We start from the raw sequence: 19,709 nt of genomic DNA, 5'->3' as shown, positions 1-19,709 counted from the left end.
CTACTTCTTGAATTTTCAGGTTTGGGCATCATCTAATAATTTCTCATCATGAAGAGAGGATTTAGCTCTCTTACCAACCCTCTCCCCCAAACACAACCCCTATAAAACACATGCACATACTCCACCCACACACCCCCACATTTATCCCCTGGTCATCAGCCTCCCAATATTGTTATTTGTCATTCTGATCGGATCAATATTCATTATTTGCCTTATTCTGGCTGTAAATCTATTGTCAAATGAGCTGTGCAGAACACTATCATTTTCTTTTCCTGCACAACATGTTGTTTTCCCTGGAGTAAATAACTGACTTGTTTTAATCATCGGCTTAATTTGCTCATTTTTATCATCAATTGAACCACAAACTCTCTTTCAGAATTTTGAACTTGTTACTCCACTGTGTTCTGGCTTCCACTGATGCTGTTTTTAAAATCCAACACCATTCTCAGCCATAATTCTCTCTATATACCTACTTTTTCTCTGCAAACATGTAGGATCTTTTCTCTGTCCACGCACCCCATACTAACCCCAGTCCTGAGATGCTTGGTGAGCCTGGTTTGAGACCTCTTTATGGTTCTGCAGTATAAATCAGGCTTCTTTTTCATCTTTGGGATATGGCTTTCTTGGGCCTGTTAGGCCCATCTACTTTCCAACTACCAAAATGCTGTTGCTGATGACTCCTCTATTATCCTCCTCCTTGTGGGTTTTTTCTTTTTTAAACAGTTTGCTATAGTTTGGAGAGAAAGCAGCATTGCACCAAAGTTAGGTGTAGAGTCCTGCTTCCCTGTGGAGGGTCTTGATAGACTCTTCCTCCCCACACTGGGTCCTGGGCCTCCACATCTGTCCCCCTCATCCCAGAGTCCTCTCAAAACAGCTGTTGCTCAGCTCAGTTCAGCTGGCAGACAAATGCCCTCAGGGCAAATTAATGACCTTAGTGTCAAATCTAAGAAGTTTAAAAAAACACAATAAACCCCAAAACAATATAAGTAAAGAGACAAAAAACAAAATGGAAACCAACAAAATAGAAAATAAAAACACAATGAAGACCAATAAAACTAAGAATTGATTCTTTGAAAAGACAGAATAGAAAAATCTCTGGGAAGATGGATCAGGGGAAAAAAAAGAAAATATACAAATAAATGACATTATACATGAAAAGAGTAACATAACTATAGTTAAAACAGGTTTAAAAGATAATATGGTAAAAACACAACCATCTGGAGGTTTTATCTTCATGTGGCTGTATTTGCAAATAAAAGATTACTGAGAAAAAACATGATAAGGGAATGCTGTCGACAACATTATGCCAACAAATTTGAAGTTTTTTATATATTTTTATATATATTTCTATTATAGAAATACATAAATTCCTATCAAAACTGAAAAAAAAAAGATATTCTGAATAGTCCTAAAACAATCAAAGAATCTGAAGCAATAATTGAAAACATTCCCACAAAGAAAATTCAAGGCCCAGATGGCTTTAGGTGAATTATACCAACATTTCAAGAATAGATAAGCCAATCTTATATGAATTCTTCCAGGGAATAGAAAAATAAGGAATATTCCCAAATTCATTCTTTGAGGACAGTATATATATATATATATATTTTTTTTTTTTTTGCGGTACGCGGGCCTGTCACTGCTGTGGCCTCTCCCGTTGCGGAGCACAGGCTCCAGACGCGCAGGCTCAGCGGCCATGGCTCATGGGCCCAGCCCCTCCGTGGCATGCGGGATCCTCCCGGACCAGGGCACGAACCCGTGTCCCCTGCATTGGCAAGCGGACACTTAACCACTGCGCCACCAGGGAAGCCCGAGGACAGTATAATCTTAATGTAAAAATTAAACAGGGCTTCCCTGGTGGCGCAGTGGTTAAGAATCCGCCTGCCAGTGCAGGGGACACGGGTTCAAGCCCTGGTCCGGGAGGATCACACATGCCATGGAGCAACTAAGCCCATGCGCCACAACTACTGAGCCTGCGCTCTAGAGCCCTCGAGCCACAACTACTGAGCCCACCTGCACGCCTAGAGCCTGTGCTCCGCAACAAGAGAAGCTACTGCAATGAGAAGCCCGCACACCACAACGAAGAGTAGCTCCTGCTCGCCGCAGCTAGAGAAAGCCCGTGTGCAGCAACGGAGACCCCAAGGCAGCCAAAAATAAATTAATTAATTAACTAAATTAAAAATGTAAACAAGTATAGCATAGGAAAGGAAAATTGCAGGCCCATTTCACTCATACATTTAGATGTAATAATCCTAACTAACATATTATTAAAATAATTCAACTGTATATAAAAAAGATAATGTACCGGGCTTCCCTGGTGGCGCAGTGGTTGAGAATCTGCCTGCCGATGCAGGGGACACGGATTCGAGCCCCGATCTGGGAAGGTCCCACATGCCGTGGAGCAACTAGGCCCGTGAGCCACAACTACTGAGCCTGCGTGTCTGGAGCCCGTGCTCCGCAACAAGCGAGGCCGCAATAGTGACAGGCCCGAGCACCGCCATGAAGAGTGGCCCCCGCTTGCCACAACTAGAGAAAGCCCTCGCACAGAAACGAAGACCCAACACAGCAAAAATTAATTAATTAATTAATAAACTCCTACCCCCAACATCTTCTTTAAAAAAAAAAAAAGATAATGTACCATAACCAAGTTGAGTTTATTCCAAGAATACAAAGATGGCTTAATATTAGAAAATCTATAGAGCTAATTTATCACATTAATAGATTAAAGAAGAAAAATGTATGATCATCTAAGCAGACACAGAAAAGATATTTGATAAAAGTATATAATGATTGATGATAACCTTCTAAGCAGATTGGAAATAAAGGGGAATTTCCTTAAACTGATAAAGGATATCTATAAAAACTTCTAAAGGAAATATTACTTGTGCGAACAATAGTAACATTTCCTTTAAAATCAGGAAAAGATAAGGATAGGGCTTCCCTGGTGGCGCAGTGGTTGAGAGTCCGCCTGCCGATGCAGGGGACGCGGGTTCGTGCCCCGGTCTGGGAAGATCCCACATGCCGCGGAGCGGCTGGGCCTGTGGGCCATGATCGCTGAGCCTGCGCGTCCGGAGCCTGTGCTCCGCAACGGGAGAGGCCACAACAGTGAGAGGCCCGCGTACCGCAAAAAAAAAAAAAAAAAAAAGATAAGGATGCCCACTGTAACATTTTTTGTTCAGCATTGTACTTTTGAACTTATTTTTCTTAAATAAATTAATACATTTAGTGGTAGAAGTTTTTAAATAAATTAATAAAGAAAATAAATCAATGGCATACATTTGAAAAGAAAGAGATAAACTGTCATTGTTTGCAGATGATACGATTGTCTATTTAGAAAACCCAAAGGAATCTACAGACCAGTTATTAGTTAGCAAGATTACTGGGTGTAAAACCAATAGGCAAAAGTCAATGAAATTCCTAGTCATTAAAGAAAAAACACAGGTGATGAATAAACTTATGAAAATATGCTCAACCTTTGTAGTTATCTGGGAAATTCAGTTTTAAACAAAGATATAGTATTTTATACTTGTCAGATTAGCAGGTATTTAAAAAAATCTGACACCACCAAGTGTTAGAGAAGAGGTAGAGGAACTAGTTCCTCTACTAGACCCTTCATACGCTGCTTGTGGGAATCTTTGGTACAACCACCTTAGTTAGAGCCATTTGTACCATCTATCTCAGTTAAGTCGAAGATGCCCTAGACCCAGCAAATCTATACCCCCAAAACCTCTTCTGAGTGTACTCAAAGAGACTTTTACAAAAATGCTTATGGTAATATTGTTTATAATGACCAAAAAAAAAAAAAAGAAATCTTAAATGTTCATTGACAAGACAACGAATAAAGATGGTACATTCATAAAAAAGAAAAAGATAATATGGAGTAAATAAGCAAGATATAGAAGGATATGATCCTACTTAAAATTGCAACATTCCACCCCCGCCTCTCTGGCTTGCTTTCCCCCTTTGCACCTCTCACATTCTAACATACAGTTTATCTCTAATTCATAAATTTTGCGTATCATTTGGCTCACCCCATGGGAATGTACACACCACAAGAGTACTGATCTTGTCTGTTTTGTTCACTGATATTCCCAGGGTGCCTCATATACAGTAGGCGCTCAATAAATATTTGCCAAGTGAATTTGTTGAATGAATAGAAGACAATATGAAGCCACATATTGAAAGTTTAAAAGCATGCAAAACAATACTACTTAATATTTATAGATAAACATCCCTTTATGTTTTGGGTTACCTTTGTGACAGAGGTGGAGGGTGGGATCAGGAAGGCGCACCCAGGAAGCTTCAAGTGTCCCCGTAAGGTTTTATTTCCTAAGGTGGCAATGGAGAGGGGAGCGCTGATTATATTATTACCAACAGTGTCTGCATGATGGAAAAATTTCACATTAACACTTGTTTTTAATAATCGGAACAGCAGCACCTGCAGCACATACTAGAGTTTCTAAGGGTTTTCCCACATGACCTCATGGGTCAGCTGTGCACAAGGGGCTTCCTATAAGCTCAGCTCAGAGCAAGGTGGGACCCGGGCCTGGGGTTCTTCCAAATTGCCCAAGAGGGGAAATCCCAGCCTGAGAAGGAAGAAGAGGCAGCCCCAGGGGACACCCCTCCTGGATGAGATGGGAGGGTATGTGAGAATTGGGCTTTGTCTTACACTGTCCTCACTCAGGAGCTGGGGGCTTGCTGCTGGGCCCGCAGTCAGGGACACGCTCCTCTGAGGCAGCACTAGGTTCTGTGTTAGGAGCTGTCCCGGTTCAGAATCTGAGTCCCTGTGGTCTCTCCTCCCTTGGATAATAGGAGTATAAATAATGACCCTGTTTTGTCTACCTGAGAGGGCTGTTGTGAGGACCAGACAACAAGGAAAGAAAGTTGCCCTGACAGTAGGGACCAGAGTCTCAATGCAGTTTTGCATTTTCTCCTTTGATATGAAACCTTTGAACATAAACATTATCTATGTTGTTACATAGTCTTCAAAATGATCATTTTTATTGGCTGAAGAACCATCAGGGGCTCAAGCATAATTTACTAAATCATTCCACTCTTGTTGTAGATAGAGTGTGTTTACCATTTTCCTCAACTGTAAACAACACTGCAGTTAACATCTTCATGTGCTTACATTTTGCTTTGCTTTTTTGAAATTATTTCACTAGGATAAATTCCTCAGTAAATAACTGGTCAAAGTATATAAATGGTTCTTATGGTTCTTGATGGGTTTTGTCAAAGTGCCATTTCCAGATGGTTGGCCCCGGTGACATACAGGTGTGTGTAGGACCACTGCACCTTATTCCAGGAAGGGTCTAGTCCTGCCGGGGCGTAATTCAAAATTCACCAAATTTGAGACTAATCTTGACAAAAGACGAGAGGAGACACTTACATTTGTTTACCAGTTTAAAAAATGCCCTACGTGGCAATATTGTAAATCCAGTTGACAGCTCGCTTAACTGGACAGCTTTGAAGTTATTTGTTTCTTGACATACATTTTAAAAGGTGGGAGAATTCAGACAAAATGAGACTTTATTAATATTTAACATTCATAAAATATTTACCTTGCATATTTAAAATGTTCACAAAATGCTGCCACGCTGTGCTAGTTTTGTCATACCATCTCCACAATGGGGCACTACTATTTTATTTTATTTTATTTTTCCTAAAGAAATAGGTCTTCTTCTAACAACCAAGTTTGCAGCTGTAGGCCTGTGAGGACCATTCGTAAGGCAGGGAAGGAGGAGACAATGCAACATAGGCGCTTCTCTTGGAACCAGCTAATAACTATATGCACTGATTGTTAAGAATTTACTTTCTGCTGGGCACTGTGCCGGGCACTTTCCTGTGTTACCTCATTTAATCTTTGATCCTATTAGATAGGTACAATTTTCCCACTTTACAAATGAGGAAACTGAGGTCTGGGTCCTAGGGATATAGGCATTGCAGACACAGCAGGTAGAATCAGAGAAAAAGACAGGACTGATGTCAAGAGTCACTGGTCCCGGCTCTGTCCCTAATTTTTGGCTCATCAGTCAACTCTTCTGGGCCTTGTCTTCGCCCCAGGGAGAGGCTGAGGATGAGGGATGGGCACTGGGTAGGGTTATGCAACTTCTTTACATCCCCACACCCACCGTGGGGCCCTCTGGAAGAGAGACTTACTACCTTTTCTTTCCCTGCACAGAACACCAGGAGGGCTTGGCTGAGCAAGGATGGGCCACACAGACCAGCCCAGCAGTGGGTTGACACATGCTGTGTTTACAGCATCTTCATCGCTCACTCAGGAGACTCAGAACTCAGGTCTGTCCTTCCCTTCTTTCCCCAGACCCTTTTTGAGCACCATGCTGTAGGCAGTGGGGCTGGCCTTGAGGCCACGGAGCACGGCTGCACTCCACCTTGTGACACAGCTGTGGGACTTGGGTAAGTCACTTCTGTGGCCTCTGACCGCAGTTTCCTCATCTGTAAAATGGGGATAATAATAACTACCTCAGAGGGTTATTCTGAGGCTTGAGTGAGGAGAAGGTGTGACTTAGGCCCCACGAGAGACCCTGTAAAGCGTGAGCTGAAGTGGCCCTCCAGGTGTTCTCTGGATATGAGTCAGGTGCCTGCCAGGGACCTCAGCCTGACACCAACACCCAAAACAGACCACAAGGGAGAAAGTGTCAGGCCAGGGGTGGGCAGGACAAACTTTCCCTGAGGGTTGGAAAGGGTTCTGGGAGGGCTCCCTGGAAGAGGTGATGTGTGCACCAAAGGAAAATCAGTCCTATTGAGTGATCAGAGCTGCCACCTGCAGCCAGAACTTCCACTTAGAACCAGGACAGAAGACTTCCTGCAAGAGGTAAGGTCAGGCTGACTCCACGCACCCAGAGAGGATGCCCCCAGAACATCTCAGGGATCTCTGCCCACCCCCTCTGTCACATGACAGATGCATTTCATTCATTCATTTGATTAATGTTTATTGAGCATCAGCTATGTGCCAGGCACTTGTCTCAGTACTGGAGATGTGTCAGCGAACAAAATAAATCTCTTGCGCCTTCTCGTGAAGATGGTGCCGAAGGCGAAGAAGGAAGCCCCTGCCCCTCCCAAAGTGGAAGCCAAAGCCAAGGCTTTGAAGGCCAACAAAGCAGCGTTGAAAGGCGTCTGTCCACAGCCACACACAAAAAAGATCCGGACGTCACCCACCTTCCAACGGCCCAAAACACTGTGGCTCAGGAGGCAGCCCAGATAGCCTTGGAAGGGCGTCCCCTGGGAGAAAAGAGCTTGACCACTATGCCATCAGAGCACATTCCCCCTCACCACCGAGTCAGCCATGAAGAACATAGAAGACAACAGCACACTGGTGTTCATTGTGGACGTCAAGGCCAACAAGCACCAGATTAAACAGGCTGTGAAGAAGCTCTATGACACTGACGTAACTAAGGTCAACACCCTGACCAGGCCCGGTGGAGAGAAGAAGGCATATGTTCGACTGGTTCCTGACTATGATGCTTTGGATGTTGCCAACAAAATTGAGATCGTCAAAACTGAGTCCAGCTGGCTAATTCTAAACATAAAATTTTTCACTGTTGAAACAAAAACAAATCCCTTGCTCTCAGAGCTGACATTCTGGTGGAGAATAGAGGGAAACAAGACAATAAGTCAGAAAATAAGGATATTTCAGGTGATGAGTGGTAAGAGGGTAAATACAGCAGAGTGAGAATAGAGAATGAACGGGGCATGAGTACAATCAGGGAAGCTGTGAAGGGCAAACTTTTGAGTGAGTGCACGAGGGTGCAGACTTTGCAGATACCGGATCTCGGGAAGGACGTTCCAGGCAGGGGGAATACCTAGTGCAGGGGTGCTGGGAGGCAGAGTGTGCAACATCAAGGGATTCCAGGGAGGCAGTGAGGTCGGAGGGCATTGTGTGGCCGTAATGAGCCTGGCAGGACTCCTGCGTCACCCCAGGGAGCGGGGAGCCCTGGGAGAGCTTCTCAGAGGAGCGATGGGCTTGGCTGTGGCTGCCTGGGAGCAGAGACTGGAGCACGGCAAGGCAGAGACAGGGAGATGGCCAGGGGGCCATTGCAGAGGTGACCGTGGCTCAGCAGGGTGGAGGCAGCAGCGGGAGAGAGGAGGTCGGATTCTGGCTGTGCTCAAAGGTGGAGCCAAGAGGAGCTTCTGATGAGCTGGACTCTGAGCCCCCAAAGCCCTCCTGGGGCTGCAGGACCGCAAGGCTCCCTGTGGCCTCACCAAACACCCCTTGAAAGCCGCCTCATTACGCAGGTGATTGGGGAAATTAGACCTTAAATGCTTTGTTTTTGTTTTGTTTTGTTTTTTTCCAGAAATAAAACCAAACGTAATCACTGTAAGAAAAGCTCCACCCCAAGGGCGCTGCTCCCTCCAGTGGAGGCAGGGGTTAGACGAGGTTTGCAGGACTGTGTTGGCTCCTAGTTTAGATGCTTTCCATAAATTAATTACAGAGGCAAAGCGGAGAGCGAGGCCCTGGGGCGGGTCCGGGGCTGCCCTTCGCTCTTCCCGGATAGCTGGGCTGAAGCCAGTGCCGCCCTGGCCTGCGGGCTCTGGGAAGCTGCTGAGACTCCTGATTTCTGCCCCAAGTTTGCTGATCTCAGTCCCAGCGGGCTAAGCCTTGTCACCACAGGAGAGGACTTGGGAGAGCACCGGGGCTCTGGTCTTTCTCCTGAGCGCAGTGGGGAGCCAGGGAAGGTGGCAGGCAGGGAAGGGACAGGACCAGATTTGCTTTTTAGAGGGGACCTTCTGGCAACTCCAGGAGACTGGATTGGAGGAGAGGAGGCTAGAGACCAGGAGGTCAGGTGGGGCCTCTCTGGAGGGATGGAGAGAAGGGAAGTGGGGTCAAGTAAAGGGACAGGAGTTCCCACTAACACAGATCCATCTCCCTGGGCTGCCAACTAGTGGCTCTACCCTTTGGGCCCAAGCCTGATGCCCATCTCACCTGGGGCCCCCGAGCTCTTGTTGGCAGAGCCTCTTGGGGCCCAGGTCAGGCCAGTGACTCATTTCTGGACGGTTTTGTCTGAATAAGACTGTTCTACCTCTCACCTGAGCTCTTTGACCCTCCTCGTCACAGTTCAGGGTTTTGGCCACAAACAGCGGCAAATGAGAGAGGGGTTTCCGGAGGTGGTTTCTGGGACCTTTGCTGAAATAGTTGAGTGCACTTCACCTGCAACCTGCAGGGAGCTGAGCCATCCCTCCGAGCTCCATGCTCCTCCTTGGCCTGTCCTAAACATGGCCACCTTGGCCTTCCAGCCGGGTGCCTGAGCTCCTCCCTTGGGTCCTGCTCAGACCCTTCTCCTCGGCAGAAACTGCATATCCTGCTCTGCATCACAGCGCAAGGCCACTCCTCTGGGAAGCTGTACTCAGATCTCCTTGTACTCAGCACCTTGGGTGGTGCTGACTGATGGGGGCAGGGAATATGGAAGCCCAGCTCCCTTGCCCGGGGTTTTGACAACCCTGAGATGTAACTTACACTCCAGAGCCCCCCTCAGGATCAGACTGAAGCTACCCTCTGCAGGACCAGGCCAGAGAGGGCGCCATTTATCTTCTCCCCTCCCCACTCCCCACCCCCATCCCTCCTGTGCCCCACTCCTTTCCTGGCTCATTCTGGGAGCACTTCCTGGATAAATCACTTGCACATGAATCCTCAGGTAAGAGCCTGCTTCTGGGGAACCTCTCGTTCAGCTCTGCCGTACCCACAGTCTAGTCTGCATATGGCATTGTGCTGCCCCCAACCTCACAGCCGCACTGGGCCTCCGAGGCTCCATCTATATAAAGGCAGTGCTGGGCTCTGGCCCTGTGTGAGCACTGCTGCTGTTCTTGTCCTGGATCCCTGCTCCCTACCCCGACCCCTTTGCTACAGTTGAACTCAGTCATCAGGAAAAGAGGACTCGTTTGAGAATGAGCAGCTGTTCTCAGCTCACAGAACCAAGTTCTCCGGCTGTTACAGCTCATTACTAAACCCCAGCCATGGCCTGAGGATTACAGAAAGGGTTCTGGTAAAAATCCCCAGCAGAAATAACACGCTCCTGCTGCAGGGAGCCCTGCAGATCGGACTGTGGTAACCTTCTGCTCGTCTCCGCCCAAGCGCATTCAGGTGTTTGCATGTCGGTGGGGTCGCAGCATCTGGGCAATGGTGCCTGCTTTCGGATCCATGTGTAGGACTTTCCACAGCTGCTGGGGGAGCTTCGAGGCCAAATTGGCCCATGGGGGGAACCTGAGTCTAGACAGTCTAGCAAGAGGCTTGGACAGGTCACTGCTCTGCTTGGAGCCTGCAGACCCCTCTGCTCTGGTGAGTCCAGCCTCCAGAAAGCCTGTGGGGCAGGTCCTGCTAAGCCTCCCTCCCTTCCCCCCAGCCTGCAGTTCCACACACTCACCCCATCCCTGGGACACACCTCACTGGGAACTGAAACTTGAACACATTATCCAAGGGCCTGGGCTGTCCAAGGGGGCCCAGCTGGGCCCTCTGCTACCCTCTGCGTCCGGGGCTCAGGCCCTCTGTATGGCAGCATCAGCGTCCAGCCATCAGATGCAAATCCAGGCATAGGCCAAGATGAAGGCCGCACTAAACCTAGCTTGTTGTGCATCATCAAGGGTGTTCTTTTCCCTCTCTGGACCTCAGTTTCCATATCTATATAAAGGGCAAGTAAGAGATCTCTGAGGTCCCTTTACAAATCATTATAGCCATTGTACTCTGTGGCCCAGAGAGGTGAAGGGAGCCCAGACTAGAACCCAGCCATCCTGCCCCTCAGGCCAGGGCTCTAGGACCATGACGGTGAGCAGAGGGAGGCTCCCAGGTCACGAAGCTGTCAGGCCCTGAGACAGTGTGGAGGAAGACACTCAGGCCTCTGGGTGTCTTGGACCCCAGCTCCTAGTTTCCTGCATATGCCCCACCAACATGCACCCCCTTCACGCACAAACCAGGGGCAAGTACTCCCATCAGGGAGGAGAGAATCAGATGAGCTCAATTCAAATCCAGTTTTGCCCTTTGTCAGCTGTGTGACCTTGGACAAGTCACTTCACCAATCTGTGCCTCAGTTTCCTTATCTGTAAAATGGGGGTCCTAAAATCTGCCTCACTGGCCTTTGCAGGGGTTAAATGACCTTGTGCGTGTGAAGTGCCTGGCACCGATCAAACACTAAGTGGAAGTTCCTTTTCCTTGGGGCCTCTTCCCCTCCTCCTATGTCATTATCTGGCCTCACCTTCCACTGCCCATCTCAGCTGCTTGTACTTCTCTTCCCTTTGGCACACGCCCACGCTTTCCAGCACCCAGGCCTCTGCTCATGCTGCTCCTTCTACCAGGAATGCCATTCCTCCGTCTCATTCCCACCATTCCCAATCTTATTGCTTTCATTGTTCAGCTCAAATGCCACCTCCTCCAGGAAGACTCTCCTACAAGGAGTTCTGTGCCAGCAGACAAGAACACAGATAACAGAGGCATCCGAAGGGGGCAGTTCTCTGCCCACAGCGGCCTCCTCTACCTCCTGCCTGGGTCAGTCATACACGTAGAGGAGCATTTTTCTCCCCCGCCCTGCAGTACACAAAAGTGCCCACTAGGTGGTGATAGAACGACAAAGTCCCAGCGGGGATGAGCAATAAGAGAGGCCAACCAGGCACCGCCTGCGTTATTCATTCATTTCTTCAACAAATATTTTCTGAACACCTGCCATGTGCAAGATGTAGGACGACAGTGGCAAACAAAGCAACAAAGTCCCTGCTCTCAAGAAGCTTATGTTCTAGTGGCAGAAGGTGAGAGAGAAGAAACACAAAAAATAAGGAAATAAAGCAAGAAAAACCAGGACAGAGGTGAAGGCTGTACAGAAAACACCGGGGCCTGCTTGTGTCCAGACCTCTGAGTTAGCATTTCGTCAGTGAACAGCAGGATCTGTAATCAAAGCATCACTTAGGATCTCAGAGTGGCTGAGCTGGAACATTCCCTGGCCCCTTGTTCACAGTGCGCTCTGTGGACAAACAGCATCAGCATCACTTGGGAGCTTACAGGAAATGCAGATTCTCAGGTCTGCCCCAAGTCTACTGAATCAGAATCTGCATTTTAACAAGATCCCCAAGTAATTTGTATGCACGTTAAAGTGAGAAGCTCTGCTCCAGCCAGGCGCCTGGGGGTGACCCATAGCCGTTGGCCCAATCTGACCACTTATTTTTTTGCGTGATGCCCATGCAAGACTGGCTCTTGCTCAAAAAAAGAAATCTAGGAATTTTATGACACATGAAAATGACATGTTCTTCAAATTTCAATGTCCATACATAAAGTTGTACCGAAACAGCCATGCCCGTTCACTTATGTATTGTCTGTGGCTGCTTTCGGGCTATAATGGCAGAGCTGAGTAGTGCAACAGCGACTATATGGCCCATGAAGACTAAAATATTTACTGTCGGGCCCTTTGCAGAAAAAGTTTGCTGATCCCTGCTCTAGTTCAACCTCATTGAATGAGGAATCAGGGCCCAGAGAGGGGCAGTATCTTGTCAAGGCTCATAGGAGCCCTGCTTTTATTTCCATGTCCCACTCAAGGTCCTGTTTGCACAGCCTCTGGTTTGGGCAGTTAAATCGCCTTTGCCTTTTCTGGGTTTGGAGTGATAGCCTCATTGGAAAAGGTTTGTAACTGATTTATGATGTAATCAAGACATTGCAATGAAATTTCCATTTCAGATGAAGCTAGTTTGGAGCCCAGAATGAGATGTGGGTACCCACAGAAACTGGGTTCCTTTTACTAGAGCGTGCATGACTGATATTAGCCTTTTCCTGAGAAGGGAGGGGACCCTAGGCTCCTGAAGAAAGGAGAGGGCTTCAGAGGGGTCAGTGTAGGGAGCGGGAAGGAGTTTTTCCTGCTCCTAACCCACCTGCAGAGTGAGGGGTCCTGACCTGTCAGGTGCTCTGAGGCTTTGGGCCAGGCCGGCAGTTGAAACCAATCTCAAGTCACCAAGTATCAATACTTCCCTGCTGTGTCTCCAGTAGGAGTTTAGGGGGCTTGTGCTGGTGGGGGTGTGGGTACCAATAGGGGGCAGCAGAGAAGACAGTGGTCAAGGCCTGGACTCTCTGGGGATGCAGCTCAGAGCAGCTCTCCTCTGCTCAGCCCCATCCACGATTCCCACCGTCCTCATGCTTGAGGGCCAAGCTTAGCCTGCCCCAGCCCCTCCCTGCATGCGCCAGCTGCCCAGAACAGCTTGCAGCTCCCCTTTTGGGCCCATGCTTCCCACCTCAGGACCTTTGCTCCTGCTATAGCCAGCCAGTGACTGTGGTGCCCTCCCTTTGTCTCCCGACTGCCTCCCCAAATCCTCCCCACGATTCAGGGCCCAGTGCAAAGTCTGCTCCTAAGAGAAGCTTTCTTTGGCTTCTACGAAGTTAGTTACTCTGCCTCCTTGCAGCACCTTGAAACTTGAACTTTTCTCAAGATCAGGAACTCCATTTCTCTATCTTTTCTCACCTGCTGAATGGGGAACAGAGGAGATAAGAGCACAACCCACAGTCATTCATACTTAGATTTAAATATCAGCTCAGCCACTTATTAGCTGTGAGAACTTGGGCAAGTTTCTTAACAATTCTGAGCCTGTTTCCTCATCTGCAAAATGGGAATAATGACAGCACCCACCAGAGAGGGTTGCTGTGAAAATTAAATGAGACAATACATGTAAAGGATAGCCACGGACACACAGCTGGTGCTCAGTAAATGTTAGCTCTCATAGCATGTTGGAATAATGTTATTACTAATCATTTGTTGAATGAACAGCCGGGTGGCACATAATTCTGAGAGACTGACCAGCATTTGTGGACACTGCACAGTGCCCAGTACGGGTGGGCACTCTTCTATATGCTGCCTCTTGCAGCCCTTCACTACGGCCCACGAGGCAGCCATGCTCTCCCTGCCTCCCAGCCTGCAGCTGTCCCCGGCCTGTTTGATCTTCAGGTGTCTCTGGGATGCATGCCGAGCTGAGTCACTCTATGCCTGAGTGGCTGTGGGGAGGGCTAGGTTACAAGGTCAGACCCAGGGTGCTACGGTGGGACCCCAGCCCAGAGGAGCAAGGCTGGGCTTTAACCAGGGCTGAGGGGAACAGTGGAGAAGGGAGGGCGGCAGGCCCCCAGGTCAGCTGGTCAGGGCTCAGGAAGACTATGGGGTTGGACCAACCCTTAAGGTTCCAGACTCCAGAAGTCTCAGAGATCGGGCAGAAGCCAGATGACCAGAACAGAGGCCCAAGGGCCAAGCAGACCTAATCCAAGATCCCTGAGCTCTCTGAACCCCCTGATCAAGGACGGGAGGGGTCCAGGGCCTGGAGCAGGGCAGGGGCTGCAGGGGCAAGTGCCACGCTGTGGGGAGTGAAGCCAGAGGGGACAGGGAGACAGGCAGTGCCCAGCATGGACATGGCTGGGCCATTTTCTCCCCAAAAGAGTGAGGGTGCAAGTCCATTCTGTCCACATTTCCTGAGCACCCCCAAGGCCCCGGCCCTGGGCTCAGCGCATACCAACCACCATGACAGGGAATAATTGTCCCCGTTCTATGGTTTGGAAACCAAGGATCAAACAGAAGTGCTTTGCCTGATGCCACCAGTTTGTGGCCAAGGCAGATCTTCTGAGCCAGCCTTGTTCTCATAGAGCCTTGGAAATGACATAAGCCACAAGTACCTAACTTTATGCTTCTAAAGAGGCCCTCAGGTGTGTCCTCACCTACCCTCTTGTACGAGGCCACATAACAAATGACCATGAACCTAGCGGCTTCCAACAGCACCCCTTTACTATCTCACAGATGACCAGTCATATGTGACTTGACAGAACAGGAGATCAGGTTTAGAAATAGACCCTAGGACTTCCCTGGTGGCGCAGTGGTTGAGAGTCCGCCTGCCGATGCAGGGGACACGGGTTCGTGCCCCGGTCTGGGAAGATCCCACGTGCCGCGGAGCGGCTGCGCCCGTGAGCCATGGCCGTTAAGCCTGCGCGTCCGGAGCCTGTGCTCCGCAACGGGAGAGGCCACAACAGTGAGAGGCCCGTGTACCGAAAAAAAAAAAAAAAAAGAAATAGACCCTAAAAGACCCACATTTAGTATACGACAGTGAGAAAAAGGTGGATTGTTTCATAAAAGATGTTGAACAACTTGCTATCTTTAAAAATATAGGGATCAAAATTTCAGTAAATAATTAAACCATAAAGGTACCAGGCCTAGAAAGAATGATATTTTAAAAATGAAACCCAATGTGAGAAAGGCTTTTTACATGAAAAAGCGATGTCAAAACATTCTCCCTCCCCCCGAACTCTTCCATACTCTTTCCATCAAGAGGTGGGGTCTCTGTCCTCTCCTGGAATCTGGGCTTAGTGACTGTGGAACCAATAGAATATGGCAGAAGTGATGCACACCATTTCCAGGCTGAGGCCTTAAGAGCCTGAGAGCTTCCCGTTCTGTCTCTTGGAATGGCCCAGGCTCCAGGCTGTGAGGCAGTCCAGGCCACAGGCAGGGGGCCTGTGTAGGTGTCCAGGCCAGCAGCCCAGCAGAGGGCCCAGCTGACGGCCAGCCTTGACAACCAGACACTTGAGTGAGGAAGCCTTCAGCTGCCTGGAACCCAACCACCATCCGACTACACGGCATGAAGGAGCCTGAATGAGACCCTCTTGCCGAGCCCAGCCAACTTCAGAGAGAATAGTGGAAGGATTGCTGTTGCTTTAAGCCACTATGTTTTGGGATAATTTATTATGCAGCAGTAGATGCACTAGGATACACTCTGTATGACAAAACCTAGAAGCCATAAGAATAAAAAATGTCTGCATTAAAAATAATTAACAAAACCATAAGACCAGGGCTTCCCTGGTGGCGCAGTGGTTAAGAATCCGCCTGCCAATGCAGGGGACATGGGTTCGATCCCTGGTCCGGGAAGATCCCACATGCCACAGAGCAACTAAGCCCGTGCACCACAACTACTGAGCCTGCGCTCTGGAGCCCACGAGCCACAACTACTGCAGCCCACGTGCCACAACTACTGCAGCCCACGTGCCAGAGCCTGTGCTCCGCAACAAGAGAAGCCACCGCAATGAGAAGCCCACACACCTGCAATGAAGAGTAGCCCCCGCTTGCCGCAACTAGAGAAAGCCCGCGTGCAGCAACGAAGACCCAACGCAGCCTAAATAAATAAATAAATTTATTAAAAAAAAAATATGACAGCAAACTCAGGGAAAGACCATATTTGCAACCCATATTACAAAGGGCTAATATTGTATGAATATTGTATGAATTGTATGTATGTATTGTATTCATACTTATTGTATGAATAGTACCTACAAATCATTAAGACAAAGATCATCTGAATAGGCAAAGGATATCCATAGGTTATAGAAGGAAATGGTTCTGAAACGTATGAAAAGTGCTCAACTTGGCTCAAAAGAGAACTGTAAATTAAAATTACAATAAGATATCATTAAAAACAAAAATACACAGGAGAAATAGATGCTTTCATACATTACTGATAGGAGTGTAAATTGAACAACTTCTCTGAAAAGCATTTTATCAGTATCTATCAAAATTTTACAGTGCACATATTTTTTGACCCAACACTTCTGCTTCTAGGAATTTATCTTACAGATGTATTTACCCACGCACAAAATGACATTTGTGAAAGGCTCTTTGTTGTGGCATTGTAATAGTAAAGATGGAAAACATCCTAAATGTCCATTAGTAGGGGACTGTTCATCATTTGTGGTTCACTCCTACAGTGAAATACTCTGCATCCATAAAAAGAATGAGGTACCTCTGTGTGCAAGGATGTGCCGTGATCTCCAGGATACACTGCTGAGTGAAAAAAAATGGGGTGATGCGGAGTGTATGTGCTACCATTTATGTGAAAACTATATGCGCATTATTATATATATTAAACATCTCTGGAAAGATGTGACTGCTTCTGGGGAGAGGATCTGAGTGGTGGGGGGCAGGGTAGGAGTGGCGATTTTCACCTTATACCCTTGCGTACCTTTGGGAATTTGTATCTTGTGCATTTATTATCTATTCCAAAACTAAAAAAGATACTGATTTAAAAATAGTACTTGAATAACTGGTTAACCATTTGGAAAAACATTAAGGAGAACCCCCCGCCTCAAACTGTATACACAAAATGTTCCAAATAGATTCAAGATTTAAATGCAAAAGAGAATTTATAACAGTTCTACAGAAACTTCCTTTCTTACTGTCATTTTGAATTTTTGCATGTTCCAAATTTCCATCCCCCTGCTGGAGCTGTGGCCCTGACCCACAGTCAGTCACCCAGGGGTCTCCCAGGCTGCCATTGCCTGGAACTTACTAAGAGCTCCATAAATCTCAGCTGCTTATTAATTTGTTTTACCAGTGAAGCCCAGGTCAGGCCTCTGATCCCTCTCCAGTTTGGATCCTTCCTCTCCCAACCACTTCACCTGATCCTCCTCAAGGGCTCTCAGCTGGCTCCATCCTCTGGCTCCATGGCCACCATCTAGTAGCACTACTGAGCACCATCTGGGTGCTTTGCCTTGGGGGAGGGGGCCCATTGATGTGTCACACCCCCTCCTGCCCCTGGTGGACAGGCTTGCCCAGTGTCCTTGCCTGTCCTTATGTGGGGGAGGAGCTGGGCCCAGGTGTCACCACTGATTAACAGGATGGAGCCACTGGGCTGTGCTGTCCCCAGAAGCCCTGGTCTGGGGACAGAAAAACACCTTGTTGCGTCAATAGTTGAGGTATTTCAGAAATCGTCCCTAAGGTGTCCTAGCAGTGCAGATAGCGGTCTGTGGGTAAGACATTTATTAATGTGTTACAGGGAGAGAAGGTAGGACAGAGCACTGGCCAGGGACCCAGGTGGCCCAAAGAGCCAGCTCTGGCCCCTCCAGCGACTTGCTGTGTGACCCCAGGCTGGAGATGTCACGTCTCTGTGCCTGTCTCTCTTTCCTAGCTGGGCTTTGATGGGGCTGAATGGATTCAGATAAAATCCTCAGAGAAGAGACCACCAGGTAGGGCTTTTGCCTTCTAGGTGCTCCCAAGCCTGGGAGCAAGTACCTGAACAGGCTCTGGCAGAGATGAAGCCGGCAGAGCTCAGGGACAGGTCTGGGCCCCTCCCACTTGTACTGAGTCTTGCTTCAGCATCTGCATCTCTGACCAGCTGCTATCCCTGGGGTATGTGCTTCCTTGGATGTGTTACTATTTATCAAGCACCTATGATGTGTGTTACCTTGTATGGTTAGTCCATTCAAGATGGCTGTTCTGTTGCTCTCTGTATATCCCCTGCTCTACTAGTCCCTGCTTCACTCACATGACTATCCAATCCTCTTAATTACAGGGCTTAATTAGTCCCTGGTAACTGATGAGCCCACCTGACATCAATTCCCCCTATAAATGGTAGCCTCCTTCTCCCTCGGGCAGTAAAGACTGCTGCCATATCCTGCCCGCCATCTGCATGGTGGGGTGTTGCTCCAGGACCCTTTGTGTACGATCCCTGTCCAATAAGCCACTGATGTCTTCGTCACTGTCTCCAGGCTCTTTCTTGGGTCTCGAGGCTGGACAACTACAAGGCTTGCAAGCCTGCAGTGCAGCCCAACATACCTGCTGTTGTAAGTACTATATATAGTCATCCTCTCAACAAGCTGTGAGGGAGGTATCACTATTGTCCCCATTTTACAGATGAGGAAACTGAGGCATGCAGAAGTTTAACAACTTGTCCTTAGTGGGTGGCAGAGCTGTGATTTAAACCCAGGCAGTCTGGCTCCTGAGCCTGAACTCCTCAACTCTTTCCTTCATGGCCTTGGTGCTTGGTAAATACCTAACATGGCCCAGGGCCCATGCAAATGTTGCTTGCTTAATAATCACAACAACCCTTAAAGGTAAGTTCTAATAACCCCATCTTGTAGCTGAAGAAACTGAGGCTTAGGAAGAGGATGTGAACCGACCAAGATCACACAGCTTGTTAAGTGGCAGAGCTGGGATTCAGACCCAGTCCACCTGACTGCAAACCCGGGGTCTGACCATGACCCCACATGTCTCCAGCATCTTGGCCCTGGCCCTATGCATGACCTGCCTCCAGCCGGTCAGCAAGTGTTCAGCAAACTGGGTGGCCCACAACCAATCAAACTCCCTCTCACAACTGTGGGCTTCCTATGGGGAACTGCACCAAGTATTAAAGAGGTCATTCTGGGATTCATACCGCCCTCATCCAGGCTCCTCTGTATGCACAATAGGCCAGGCTCAGAGCTCAGTCTGTGTGACCAAAGACCCCTGCCTGGAACAGTGTGACCATGAAGAGACAGACCTAGAGAAGATGGTCAATGCACTCAGGCCCTGGGAATGGGGATGGTCCTTGACTGCAGCCCCCTCCCCCAGCGCAGTAGGCACCTTTATAGGCATCCACACACATTCACACAGGACTCTCTCCTGGATGCCCTTTTACCCAATGCAACCCCCAAGTCACGCCTGCCGGTCCTGATGCTCTGGGGCAGTGTGTACTCAGAGGTAGCAGGCCAAGGATACGAGCCTGGCACCAGCCCCAGAACCAGTCTCAGTTTCATTAAGGCTTGATATCACACACACACACACACACACACACACAGGCACAAGGCGTACACGCGGAGCCCCAGTTACCCCCACACAGACACACCGTCAGTGCCACTCGCTCACTGCACAGCTGCAACCCCACACGCCCCCACTCTGCCCCCACCCCCCCGCCCCTCCTGCTCCGGGCCCGGCCTTCCCGAGGACACG

At 48.4% G+C, this 19,709-nt stretch overlaps 1 pseudogene across 1 annotated transcript; it reads left to right on the top strand.

Moving 5' to 3' along the window:
- The first annotated feature begins 7,042 nt into the window (after nucleotides 1-7,042).
- Nucleotides 7,043-7,476, top strand: LOC309824391 (large ribosomal subunit protein uL23-like; annotated as a pseudogene). Its single transcript has one exon. The product of its transcript is annotated as a large ribosomal subunit protein uL23-like (transcript).
- The last annotated feature ends 12,233 nt before the right edge of the window (nucleotides 7,477-19,709 follow it).

The sequence above is a fragment of the Grampus griseus genome, assembly GCF_964374135.1.
Source record: "Grampus griseus genome assembly, chromosome: 6".
NCBI lineage: Eukaryota > Metazoa > Chordata > Mammalia > Artiodactyla > Delphinidae > Grampus > Grampus griseus.
Note: the sequence above shows the minus strand (reverse complement) of the source record. Positions and strands in the feature narration are given on the sequence as shown.